The following is a 14,395-nucleotide window of genomic DNA, read 5'->3' on the forward strand; positions in this document are numbered from 1 at the left end:
TTTGCGTCTGTCACTAACGCCCAGCAGGTTGCAAGTTTGAAGCACGTCACAGTCATTCATTACCGGAATCCTACTCGGAATACCACAGACAAGGTTAGACTTTCCGGATTCCCAGGATCCTACTCGGAACACCACAGACAAGGTTGGACTTTCCGGATCCTCATAAATGCCGCCATCTATCTAGCTTATACCACGAAGATTCTGTTGGGGAATCTAAGAGATACACATTCAAGCTCTGTTGCATGTAGAACGGAAGTGGTTGTCAATCACGCGCGTTCATAAGTGAGAATGATAATGAGGGTTATCTGACTCATCACATTCATCATGTTCTTGGGTATGAATGAATATCTTGGAATAAAACTAAGATAGCATTTGAATAAAAGAAGATAGAATTTCATTAATACTTGAGGTACAGCAGAGCTCCACACCCTTAATCTATGGTGTGCAGAAACTCCACTGTTGAAAATACATAAGCAAAGGGTTCAGGCATGGCCGAATGGCCAGCCCCCAAAACGTGATCAATGATCTCCTAAGATGAAGAATAAAACAAAACTGAGACCAAAGATGTCTAATACAATAGATAAATGTCCTATATATACTAGACTAGCTCCTAGGGTTTACATGAGTAAGTAATTGATGCATAAATTCACTTCCGGGGCCCACTTGGTGTGTGCTTGGGCTGAGCTTGATCAATTCACGAGCTGAGGCATTTCTTGGCGTTGAACTTTGAGTTATGACGTGTTTTGGGCGTTCAACTCCGGATCATGACGTTTTTCTGGCGTTTAACTCCAGACAGCAGCATGAACTTGGCGTTTAACGCCAAGTTACGTCGTCATTCTTCGAATAAAGCATGGACTATTATATATTGCTGGAAAGCCCTGGATGTCTACTTTCCAACGCCGTTGAGAGCGCGCCATTTGGAGTTCTGTAGCTCCAGAAAATCTATTTCGAGTGCAGGGAGGTCAGAATCCAACAACATCAGCAGTCCTTTTGTCAGCCTTTTTCAGAGTTTTGCTCAAATCCCTCAATTTCAGTCAGAATTTACCTGAAATCACAGAAAAACACACAAACTCATAGTAAAGTCCAGAAATGTGAATTTAACATAAAAACTAATGAAAACATCCCTAAAAGTAGCTTTAACTTACTAAAAACTACTTAAAAACAATGCCAAAAAGCGTATAAATTATCCGCTCATCACAACACCAAACTTAAATTGTTGCTTGTCCCCAAGCAACTGAAAATCAAATAGGATAAAAAGAAGAGAATATACTATAGATTCCAAAATATCAATGAATATTAATTCTAATTAGATGAGCGGGACTTGTAGCTTTTTGCTTCTGAACAGTTTTGGCATCTCACTTTTTCCTTTGAAGTTTAGAATGATTGGCTTCTCTAGGAACTTAGAATTTCGGATAGTGTTATTGACTTTCTTAGTTAAGCATGTTGATTCTTGAACATAGCTACTTATGAGTCTTGGCTGTGGCCTTAAGCACTTTGTCTTCCAGTATTACCACCGGATACACAAATGCCACAGACACATAACTGGGTGAACCTTTTCAGATTGTGACTCAGCTTTGCTAGAGTCCCCAGTTAGTCGTGTCCAGAGCTCTTAAGCACACTCTTTTGCTTTGGATCACGACTTTAACCACTCAGTCTCAAGCTTTTCACTTGGACCTTCATGACACAAGCACATGGTTAGGGACAGCTTGATTTAGCCGCTTAGGCCTGGATTTTGTTTCCTTGGGCCCTCCTATCCATTGATGCTCAAAGCCTTGGATCCTTTTTTTTTTCACTGCTTTTTCTTGCTTCAAGAATCAATTTCATGAATTTTTTTTCAGATCATCAATAACATTTCTCTTTGTTCATCATCCTTTCAAGAGCCAACAATTTTAACATTCATAAACAACAAGATCAAAAGACATATGCACTGTTCAAGCATTCATTCAGAAAACAAAAATTTTTGCCACCACATCAATATAATTAAACTAAATTCAAGGATAAATTCGAAATTCATGTACTTCTTGTTCTTTTGAATTAAAACATTTTCCTTTTAAGAGAGGTGAAGGATTAATGGAATTTATTCATAGCTTTAAGGCATGTTTGCATACTAATGATCATGAAATAAAGACACAAAACATAGATAAACACAATAATTAAAAACCGAAAAATAGAAAGAAATAAAGAACAAGGAATGAATCCACCTGAGTAAAGGTGGCGCCTTCTTGAAGGTCCAATGGTGCTCTTTGAGCTCCTCTATGTCTCTTCCTTGCTTCTATTGAATGATTCCTAGTAATTTTGGTGTTCTTCCCCTTAGTTGCTTCCAATATTTGTGTGGAGGACAACTTATCCCCTGAGGTATCTCAGGGATCTCTTGATTTGCAGCCACATGTTCTACCACTGAGCTATGACGGCTTATATTTTTGTCTTTCCATCTCCCATGACTCAGAGGTGGAAGCTTTTTGTCTTCCCTTTGAGGTTTCTCTGGCTTTAGGTGCCATTAATGGTAATGGAAAAGCAAAAAAGCTATGCTTTTACCACACCAAACTTAAAATATTGCTCGCCCTCGAGCAAGAAAAGAAAAGAAAAGTAGAAGAAGAAGAAGAGAATGTGGTGGAGAGGGAGAGAAGTGGTTTTGGCTATGTGGGAGAAGATGGGGTTTGTGTTGTGTGAAAATGAAGAGGAATTGGAGGTTATTTATAGGGAGAGGGAGGGAGGGTGTTCGGCCATTTTGGGTGGGAAATTGAATTTGAATTTTATGAGGGTAGGTGGGGTTTATGGGGAAGGGGAGGTTGGTGTGAATGGTGAATGGGGTAATTGGGAAGAGGAATTGAGGTGATTGATGAAGAATATTGGGAATTGTGACATGGGGTATTCAAATCACAAAAACTAGGATTAGGAGATAAGGGGGAATATGGTAGGTGGGGATCCTGTGGGGGGCCACAGATCCTGAGGTGAGGATCCACAGATCCTGAGGTGAAAACAAATACCATTCCTTCACCATATAGGCATGTAAATTGCCTTCATGCATCATTCTGGCGTTCAAACGCCCATTGGTGCATGTTCTGGGCGTTCAACGCCCATGTAATGCATATTTCTAGCGTTGAACGCCAGTTTCATGCTTGTTTCTGGCGTTCAGCGCCAGTTTGTCCTCTCTATGCACCATCCTGGCGTTTAACGCCAGGTTGTTGCTTGTATTGGGCGTTCAGCGCCAGAATGGTGCTCTGTTCTGGCGTTGAACGCCGGCCAGATGCACCTTACTGGCGTTGAACGCCAGTCTGCGCTGCCTCCAGGGTGAAAATTTTTTTTCTTCTGTTTTTGACTCTGTTTTTAATGTTTTTGATTTTTTTCGTGACTCCTCATGATCATGTACCTAATAAAACACAAAAATAACAAAGAAACAAAATAAAATAAAATTAGATAAATAAAATTGGGTTGCCTCCCAACAAGCGCTTCTTTAATGTCAATAGCTTGACAGTGGCTCTCATGGAGCCACATGGTGATCAGGTCAATTTAGTGTGTAGTCCCAACACCAAACTTAGAGTTTGGATATGGGGTTTGAACACCAAACTTAGAATTTAGTTGTGGCCTCACAACACCAAACTTAGAGTTTGACTGTGTGGGCTCTTCTTGACTCTGAACTGAGAGAAGCTCTTCATGCTTACTCTCTTTTGTCACAGAGGGATGGCCATGTGCCTGAAACACAAGGTAGTCCCCATTCAATTGAAGGACTAACTCACCTCTGTTGACATCTATCACAGCTCCTGCTGTGGCTAGGAAAGGTCTTCCTAGGATGATGCATTCATCATCTTCCTTCTTAGTGTCTAGGATTATGAAATCAGTAGGGATGTAAAGGCCTTCAACCTTTACTAGCACGCCCTCTACTGTCCCATAAGCTTGTCTTATTGACTTATCTGCCAATTGTAATGAGAACAAGGCAGGTTGTACCTCAATGATCCCCAGCTTCTCCATTACAGAGAGTGGCATTAGATTTATCCCTGACCCCATATCACATACAGCTTTTTCAAAGATCATGGTGCCTATGGTACAAGGTATTAAAAACTTGCCAGGATCTTGTTTCTTTTGAGGTAGAGTTCTCTGAATCCAAGTATCTAGTTCACTAATGAGTAAGGGAGGTTCACTTTCCCAAGTCTCATTACCAAACAGCTTGGCATTCAGCTTCATGATAGCTCCTAAGTATTGAGCAACTTGCTCTCCAGTCACATCTTCATTCTCTTCAGAGGATGAATATTCTTCAGAGCTCATGAATGGCAGAAGGAGATTTAAAGGAATCTCTATGGTCTCTAGATGAGCCTCAGATTTCTCAGGATCCTTAATAGGAAACTCCTTCTTGCTTGAGGAACGTCCCAGGAGGTCTTCCTCACTAGGATTTTCATCCTCCTCCTCCTTTGTGCATTCGGCCATATTGACTATGTCAATGGCCTTGCACTCTCCTTTTGGATTTTCTTCTGTATTGCTTGGGAGAGTACTAGAAGGAGTTTCAATAACTTTCTTACTCAGCTGGCCCACTTGTGCCTCCAGATTTCTAATGGAGGATCTGGTTTCATTCATGAAACTGAAAGTGGCCTTTGACAGATTAGAGACTACATTAGCTAAATTAGAGTTATTTTGTTCAGAGTTCTCTGTCTGTTGCTGAGAAGATGATGGATATGGCTTAGTATTATTCAGCCTATTGCGTCCACTATTGTTAAAGCCTTGTTGAGGCTTTTGTTGATCCTTCCAGGAGAAATTTGGATGATTTCTCCATGATGAGTTGTAGGTGTTTCCATAAGGTTCACCCATGTAATTAACCTCTGCCATGGCAGGGTTCTCAGGATCATAAGCTTCTTCAGAAGCTGCCTCTCTAGTACTGTTGGATGCATGTTGCAATCCATTCAGATTTTGAGAGATTATGTTGACCTATTGAGTCAACATTTTGTTCTGAGCCAATATGGCATTCAGAGCATCAATTTCAAGAGCTCCTTTCTTCTAAGGTACCCCATTATTCACAGAATTCCTCTCAGAAGTGTACATGAAATGGTTATTTGCAACCATGTCAATGAGTTCTTCAGCCTCTTCAGGCATTTTCTTCAGGTGAATAGATCCACCTGCAGAATGATCCAGTGACATTTTCGAAAATTCAGAGAGACCATCATAGAATATGTCTAATATGGTCCATTCTGAAAACATGTCAGATGGACATCTTTTGGTCAGCTGCTTGTATCTTTCCCAAGCTTCATAGAGGGATTCACCATCTTTTTATTTGAAGGTTTGAACATCCACTCTCAGCTTGCTCAGCTTTTGAGGAGGAAAGAATTTATCCAAGAAGGCAGTGACCAGCTTATCCCATGAGTCCAGGCTATCCTTGGGTTGTGAATCTAACCATATTCTAGCTCTGTCTCTTACAGCAAAAGGGAAAAACATGAGTCTGTAGACTTCAGGATCAACTCCATTCGTCTTTACAGTCTCACAGATCTGCAAGAACTCAATTAAAAACTGATAGGGATCTTCAGATGGAAGTCCATAAAACTTGCAGTTTTGTTGCATTAAAGCAACTAGTTGAGGCTTAAGCTCAAAGTTATTGGCTCCAATGGCAGGAATGGAGATGCTTCTTCCATCAAATTTGGACGTTGGTTTTGTGAAGTCACCAAGCATTCTCCTTGCATTATTATTATTATTTTCGGCTGCCATCTCTTTCTCTTGTTCGAAAATTTCTAGAAGGTCTCTTCTGGATTGTTGTAATTTAGCTTCTCTTAATTTTCTCTTCAGAGTCCTTTCAGGTTCTGGATCAACTTCAACAAGAGTGCCTTTATCCCTGTTCCTGCTCATAAAGAGGAGAAAACAAGAAAGGAAAGAGGAATCCTCTATGTCACAGTATAGAGATTCCTTTATGTTAGTAGAAAAAGAAAGGGGTATAAGAAAGAGGAAGGATGGATTCGGATTTTGGATGAAGAGAGGTGGAGAGAAGTGTTAGTAATTAAATAATTAAATAGAAGAAGAAAAGAGAAGAGAAATTTCGAAAATAATTTTGAAAAAGAGGTTAGTAATTTTCGAAAATTAAAGATGAAATATTATTGAAATTAAAATTTGAAACAATTAGTTAATTAAAAAGAATTTTTGAAAAAAGAGTGAGATTTTTTTCGAAAATAGAAGAGAGAGAAGTAGTTAGGTGGTTTTGAAAAAGATGAGAAACAAACAAAAAGTTAGTTAGTTGATTGAAAAAGATTTGAAATCAAATTTGAAAAAGATAAGAAGATAAGAAGTTAGATAAGATATTTTGAAATCAAATTTTGAAAAAGATAAAATTTTGAGAAGGATAAGATAAAAAGATAAGATAAAAAATTTTAATAAAAAGATATTTTGAAAAAGATTTAATTTTTAAGATGACTTAACTAACAAGAAACTACAAGATAAGATTCTAGAATTTAAAGATTGAACCTTTCTTAACAAGAAAGTAACAAACTTCAAATTTTTGAACCAATCACATTAATTGTTAGCTAATTTTTGAAAATATGATATAAAGATAAGAAAAAGATTTTTGAAAAATAATTTTTAAAATTTTCGAAAAATAGAAAAAAAATGTAAAAGATATGATTTTTGAAAAAGATTTTGAAAAGATAAGAATTTTTTTAAAATTGAAATTTTGACTTGACTTGTAAGAAACAACTAATTTTGAAAATTTTTTGACCAAGTCAACCCAAAATTTCGAAAATTTGGAGGGAATTAAGGAAAAGATATTTTTTATTTTTAAAATTTTTAAAGAAAAACACAAAAATGACCCAAAACATGAAAATTTTGGATCAAGACACAAGATGCATGCAAGAATGCTATGAATGTCAAGATGAACACCAAGAACACTATGAAGATCATGATGAACATCAAGAACATAATTTTGAAAAAAAATTTTTAATGCAAAGAAAACATGCAAGACACCAAACTTAGAAATCTTTAATGCATGGATTCTAACAAACAAAAAATGCACATGAAAAACAACAAACAACACAAAACATGAAATCATCAAGATCAAACAAGAAGACTTGTCAAGAACAACTTGAAGATCATGAAGAACACTATGAATGCATGGGATTTTCGAAAATTGCAGGAAAAATTTTTTAAAACATGCAATTGACACCAAACTTAAAATTTGACTCAAGACTTAAACAAGAAACACAAAATATTTTTGATTTTTTATGATTTTCTAATTTTTTTGTATTTTTATTAATTTTTTCGAAAATATAGTTTTGAAAAACGAAAAATAAAAAGAAAAATTTTGAAAAAGATTTTGGAAAAGAAAATTACCTAATCTGAGCAACAAGATGAACCGTCAGTTGTCCATACTCGAACAATCCCCGGCAACGGCGCCAAAAAACTTGGTGGACGAAATTGTGATCACTGTTCTAATTATTTTGAGATGAAGGCTTCTAAGGGTGGTGCGTGAAATTGTGAACTATACTTTTTCACAACTCTCATAATCCCTGGTAATGGCTCCCAAAACTTGGTGCGCTCAATACCATGGCATTACACAACTTCGCACAACTAACCAGCAAGAGCACTGGGTCGTCCAAGTAATAAACCTTACGTGAGTAAGGGTCGATCCCACGGAGATTGTTAGTATTGAAGCAAGCTATGGTCATCTTGTAAATCTTAGTCAGGCAAACTCAGATATATATGGTGATGAACGAAAATAACTTAAAGATAGTGATACATGTAATTCATTGGTAGCGCATGAAGATGCCTTCCCTTCCGTCTCTCTGCTTTCCTATTGTCTTCATCCAACCCTTCTTACTCCTTTCCATGGCAAGCTCGTATAGGGTCTCACTGTTGTCAGCAGCTACCTCCCATCCGCGCAGTGAAAGCTAATGCACACACTCTGTCACAGTGCTGCCAATCACCGGTTTGGTTCCCTCCCCTACCGGAATAGAATAACTCTTTTGCGTCTATCACTAACGCCCAGTAGGTTACAGGTTTGAAGCACGTCACAGTCATTCAATCATTGAATCCTACTCAGAATACCACAGACAAGGTTAGACCTTCCGGATTCTCTTGAATGCTGCCATCAGTTCTTGCCTATACCACGAAGACTCTGATCTCACGGAATGGTTGGCTCGTTTGTCAGGCGAGCACTCGGTTGTCAGGCGATCAACCATGCATCGTGCAATCAGGAATCCAAGAGATATTCACTAAGCCTCAGATGCTTGTAGAACAAGAATGGTTGTCAGTCACCTTGTTCGTGGGTGAGAATGGTGATGGGCGTCAATCATCACCTTCATCATGTTGAAGAACGAGTGATATCTTGGACAAAGAACAAGCGGAATTTGAATGGAAGAACAATAGTAATTGCATTAATACTCGAGGTACAGCAGAGCTCCACACCTTAATCTATGGTGTGTAGAAACTCCACCGTTGAAATACATAAGCATAAGGTCTAGGCATGGCCGAATGGCCAGCCTCCCAATGATCTAAGAACTAAAATGTTCAAAGATGATCTAGAGATCTAAAAGTGATCAAAAGATTTCTATACAATAGTAAAAGGTCCTACTTATAAGAAACTAGTAGCCTAGGGTGTACAGAAATGAGTAAATGACATAAAAATCCTCTTCCGGGCCCACTTGGTGTGTGCTTGGGCTGAGCAATGAAGCAATTTCGTGTAGAGACTCTTCTTGGAGTTAAACGCCAGCTTTGGTGCCAGTTTGGGCGTTTAACTCCCATTTGGGTGCCAGTTCCAGCGTTTAACGCTGGGATTTCTTGAGGTGACTTTGAGCGCCGGTTTGGGCCATCAAATCTTGGGCAAAGTATAGACTATTATATATTGCTGAAAAGCCCAGGATGTCTAATTTCCAACGCCGTTGAGATCGCGCCAATTGGGCTTCTGTAGCTCCAGAAAATCCGCTTCGAATGCAGGGAGGTCAGAATCCAACAGCATCTGCAGTCCTTTTTGGTCTCAAAATCAGATTTTTGCTCAGGTCCTTCAATTTCAGCCAGAAAATCCCTGAAATCACAGAAAAACACACAAACTCATAGTAAAGTCCAGAAAAGTGAATTTTAATTAAAAACTAATAAAAATATACTAAAAACTAACTAAATCATAACAAAAACATACTAAAAACAATGCCAAAAAGTATACAAATTATCCGCTCATCACAACACCAAACTTAAATTGTTGCTTGTCCCCAAGCAACTGAAAATCAAATAAGATAAAAAGAAGAGAATATGCAATGAACTCCAAAAACATCTATGAAGATCAGTATTAATTAGATGAGCGGGGCTTTTATCTTTTTGCCTCTGAATAGTTTTGGCATCTCACTCTATCCTTTGAAATCCAGAATGGTTGACTTCTTTAGGAACTTAGAATCCGGATAGTGTTAATGATTCTCTTAGTAAAGTATGATGATTCTTGAACATAGCCATTTATTGAGTCTTGGCTGTGGCCCAAAGCACTCTGTCTTCCAGTATTACCACCGGATACATACATGCCACAGACACATAATTGGGTGAACCTTTTCAGATTGTGACTCAGCTTTGCTAAAGTCCCCAATTAGAGGTGTCCAGGGTTCTTAAGCACACTCTTATTGCCTTGGATCACAACTTTATTTCTTTCTTTTTCTTTCTTTTTTTTTCGAATTTTTTTTTTTCGTTTGCTTTTTTTTTCTCTTTTTTTTTTTTTTTGCTTTTTCTTGCTTCAAGAATCATTTTTAATGATTTTTCAGATCCTCAGTAACATGTCTCCTTTTTCATCATTCTTTCAAGAGCCAACATTCATGAACCACAATTCAAAAGACATATGCACTGTTTAAGCATACATTCAGAGAACAAAAATATTGCCACCACATCAAAATAATTAAACTAGTATAAAATTCAGAATTCATGCAATTCTTTCCTTTCAATTAAGCACATTTTTATTCAAGAAAGGTGATGGATTCATAGGACATTCATAACTCTAAGGCATAGACACTAAGACACTAATGATCACAAGACACAAACATGGATAACATAAAGCATAAAAATCGAAAAACAGAAGAATAAAGAACAAGGAAATCAAGGAATGGGTCCACCTTAGTGATGGCGCTCTTCTTGCTCTTGAAGATCCTATGGAGTGCTTGAGCTCCTCAATGTCTCTTCCTTGTCTTTGTTGCTCCTCCCTCATGATTCTTTGATCTTCTCTAATTTCATGAAGGATGATGGAGTGTTCTTGATGCTCCACCCTCAGTTGTCCCATGTTGGAACTTAGTTCTCCTAGGAGGTGTTTAGTTGCTCCCAATAGTTAGTGGAGGAAAATTCATCCCTTGAGGAATCTCAGGGATCTCATGATGAGTGAGATCTCTTGTGTACTCCATCCTTTTCTTGGTGATGGGCTTGTCCTCATCAATGGGAATGTCTCCCTCTATGTCAACTCCACTGAATAACAGAGGTGACAAATGAGATGAGGAAAGGCTAACCTTGCCAAGGTGGAGGTCTTGTCCGCCACCTTATAGAGTTCTTGGGCTATAACCTCATGAACTTCTATTTCTTCTCCAATCATGTATATGGATCATGATGGCCCGGTCTATGGTAACTTCGGACCGGTTGCTAGTGGGGATGATTGAGCGTTGTATGAACTCTACCATCCTCTAGCCACGGGCTTGAGGTCATGCCTTCTCAATTGGACCGGCTTTCCTCTTGAATCTTGCTTCCACTGTGCGCCCTCTTCACATATGGTTGTGAGGACTTGGTCCAACCTTTGATCAAAGTTGACCCTTCTAGTGTAAGGATGCTCATCCTTGCATCATGGGCAAGTTGAACGCCACCCTCACACTCCGGACTAAAATCCAAGTATTTCCCCCGAACCATAGTGAGATAATTCTTGGATTCGGGTTCACACTTTGGTCATGGTTCTTGTGATCCATGCATTGGCATAGAACTCTTGAACCATCAAGATTCCGACTTGTTGAATGGGGTTGGTAAGAACTTCCCAACCTCTTCTTCGGATCTCATGGCGGATCTCCGGATATTCACCTTTTTGAGTGAAAAGGGGACTTCGGGGATCACCTCTTCAAGGCCACAACTTCATAGAAGTGGTCTTGATGCACCCTGGAGAGGAATCTATCCATCTCCATGACTCGGAGGTGGAAGCTTTTGCCTTCCCTTTCCTCTTTTTAGAGGGTTCTCCGGCCTTGGATGCCATAAATGGTTATGAAAAGCAACGCTTTTACCACACCAAACTTAAAATGTTTGCTCGTCCCCGAGCAAAAGAAGAAAGAAGAGAGTAGAAGAAGAAGAAATGAGGAAGAGGGAGATGGTATGTGTTCGGCCAAGAAGGGTAAGAAAGGGGGTTTAGGTTGTGTGAAAATGAAGAGTTGAAGAAGGGTATTATAGGAGAGAGGGGGGTAAAGGTTCGGCCATTATGGGTGGGTTTTGGGAGGGAAGTGGTTTGAATTGAAGGGTGAGGTTGGTGGGGTTTTATGAAGGATGGATGTGAGTGGTGAAGAGAAAGATGGGATTTGATAGGTGAGGGGTTTTTGGGGAAGAGGTGTTGAGGTGATTGGTGAATGGGGGAAGAAGAGAGAGAGTGATGGTAGGGTCCTGTGGGGTCCACAGATCCTGTAGTGTCAAGGAAAAGTCATCCCTGCACAATTGTTGCTCAAAATCACGTTTTGAGCCATTTCTGGCGTAAACGCCGGGCGGTGCCCATTCCTGGCGTTTAACGCCAGGTTCTTGCCCTTTACTGGCGTTTAACGCCATCTGGTGCCCTTTCTGGCGTTAAACGCCCAGAATGGTGCCAGACTGGGCGTTAAACGCCCAACAGCTAGCATTACTGGCGTTTGAACGCCAGCTTCTTCTCCTCCAGGGTGTGCTGTTTTTCTTCTTGTTTTTCATTCTGTTTTTGCTTTTTTCATTGTTTTGTGACTTTTATGATCATCAACCTACAAAAAAGATAAATAACAAAATAAAATAATTAATTATAAACATTGGGTTGCCTCCCAACAAGCGCTTCTTAATGTCATTAGCTTGACAGAGGGCTCTCATGGAGCCTCAGAAATGCTCAGAACCGTGTTGAAACCTCCCAACACCAAACTTAGAGTTGAATGTGGGGTTTCAACACCAAACTTAGAGTTTGGTTGTAGCCTCCCAACACCAAACTTAGAGTTTGACTGTGGGGGCTCTGTTTGGCTCTGTTTTGAGAGAAGCTCTTCATGCTTCCTCTCCATGATGACAGAGGGATATCCTTGGGCCTTAAACACCAAGGATTTTTCATTCACTTGAATGATCAACTCTCCTCTATCAACATCAATCACAGCCTTTGCTGTGGCTAGGAAGGGTCTGCCAAGGATGATGGATTCATCCATGCACTTCCCAGTCTCTAGGACTATGAAATCAGTAGGGATGTAGTGGTCTTCAATCTTAACCAAAACATTCTCTACAAGTCCATATGCTTGTTTTCTTGAGTTGTCTGCCATCTCTAGTGAGATTCTTGCAGCTTGTACCTCAAAGATCCCTAGCTTCTCCATTACAGAGAGGGGCATGAGGTTCACACTTGACCCTAAGTCACAAGGCCTTCTGAAGGTCATGGTGCCTATGGTACAAGGTATGGAAAACTTCCAGGATCCTGCCTCTTCTGAGGCAGTTTCTGCCTAGACAAGTCATCCAGTTCTTTGGTGAGCAAGGGAGGTTCATCCTCCCAAGTCTCATTTCCAAATAACTTGTCATTTAGTTTCATGATTGCTCCAAGTATTTAGCAACTTGCTCTTCAGTAACATACTCATCCTCTTCAGAGGAAGAATACTCATCAGAGCTCATGAATGGCAGAAGTAAGTCCAATGGAATCTCTATGGTCTCATTTTGAGCCTCAGATTCCCAAGGTTCCTCATTGAGGAACTCAGAGGAGAGTGGTGCACGCCCACTGGGGTCTTCTCAGTGGCGTCTTCTTCCTCTTTCCTCTCCATATTCGGCCATGTTGATGGCCTTGCACTCTCCTTTTGGATTTTCTTCTGTATTACTTGGGAGAGTACTAGGAGGGAGTTCAGTAACTTTCTTGCTCAGCTGACCCACTTGTCCTTCCAAATTTCTGATGGAGGACCTTGTTTCATTCATGAAACTTTGAGTGGTCTTTATTAGATCAGAGACCATTGTTGCCAAGTCAGAAGTATTCTGCTTAGAACTCTCTGTCTGTTGCTGAGAAGATGATGGAAAAGGCTTGCCATTGCTAAACCTGTTTCTTCCACCATTATTGTTATTGAAACCTTGTTGAGGTCTCTCTTAATTCTTCCATGAGAGATTTGGGTGATTTCTCCATGAAGAATTATAGGTGTTTCCATAGGGTTCTCCTAGGTAATTCACCTCTTCCATTGAAGGGTTCTCAGGATCATAAGCTTCTTCCTCAGATGAAGCTTCTTTAGTACTGCTTGGTGCATTTTGCATTCCAGACAGACTTTGAGAAATCAAATTGACTTGTTGAGTCAATATCTTGTTCTGAGCCAATATGGCATTCAGAGTGTCAATCTCAAGAACTCCTTTCTTCTGATTAGTCCCATTGTTCACAGGATTCGTTTCAGAAGTGTACATGAATTGGTTATTTGCAACCATTTCAATCAATTCTTGAGCTTCTGCAGGCGTCTTCTTCAGATGAAGAGATCCTCCAGTAGAGCTATCCAAGGATATCTTAGATAGTTCAGAGAGACCATCATAGAAAATACCTATGATGCTCCATTCAGAAAGCATGTCTGAAGGACATCTTCTGATTAATTGTTTGTATCTTTCCCAAGCTTCATAGAGGGATTCTCCATCCTTCTGTCTGAAGGTTTGGACTTCCACTCTAAGCTTACTCCATCTTTGTGGTGGAAAGAACTTTGCCAAGAAGGCATTGACTAGCTTTTCCCAAGAGTCCAGGCTTTCTTTAGGTTGAGAATCCAACCATATTCTAGCTCTGTCTCTCACAGCAAAAGGGAATAGCATCAGTCTATAGACCTCAGGGTTAACCCCATTAGTCTTGACTGTGTCACAGATTTGCAAGAATTCAGCTAAAAACTGATGAGGATCTTCCATTGGAAGTCCATGGAACTTGCAATTCTATTGCATTAGAGAAACTAATTGAGGCTTAAGCTCAAAGTTGTTTGCTCTAATGGCAGGGATAGAGATGCTTCTCCCATAGAAGTCGGGAGTAGGTGCAGTAAAGTCACCCAGCACCTTCCTTGCATTGTTGGCATTGTTGTTGTTTTCGGCTGCCATGGGTTCTTCTTCCTTGAAGAATTCGGTCAGGTCCTCTAAAGAGAGTTGTGCTTTAGCTTCTCTTAGCTTTCTCTTCAAGGTCCTTTCGGGTTCAGGATCAGCTTCAACAAGAATGCCTTTGTCTCTGCTCCTGCTCATGTGAAAGAGAAGAGAAAAGAAAATGTGGAATCCTCTATGTCACAGTATAGAGATTCCT

The 14,395-nt window shown here is 39.8% G+C and overlaps 1 non-coding gene across 1 annotated transcript; it reads left to right on the top strand.

Annotated features, from left to right (window-relative positions):
- The first annotated feature begins 13,686 nt into the window (after window positions 1–13,686).
- On the top strand, window positions 13,687–13,794 carry LOC130984108 (small nucleolar RNA R71). The gene has a single exon (XR_009088063.1). It is a non-coding gene; the product is annotated as a small nucleolar RNA R71 (small nucleolar RNA).
- Window positions 13,795–14,395: the final 601 nt, after the last annotated feature.

Source organism: Arachis stenosperma, chromosome 5, assembly GCF_014773155.1.
Source record: "Arachis stenosperma cultivar V10309 chromosome 5, arast.V10309.gnm1.PFL2, whole genome shotgun sequence".
NCBI classification, from domain to species: domain Eukaryota; kingdom Viridiplantae; phylum Streptophyta; class Magnoliopsida; order Fabales; family Fabaceae; genus Arachis; species Arachis stenosperma.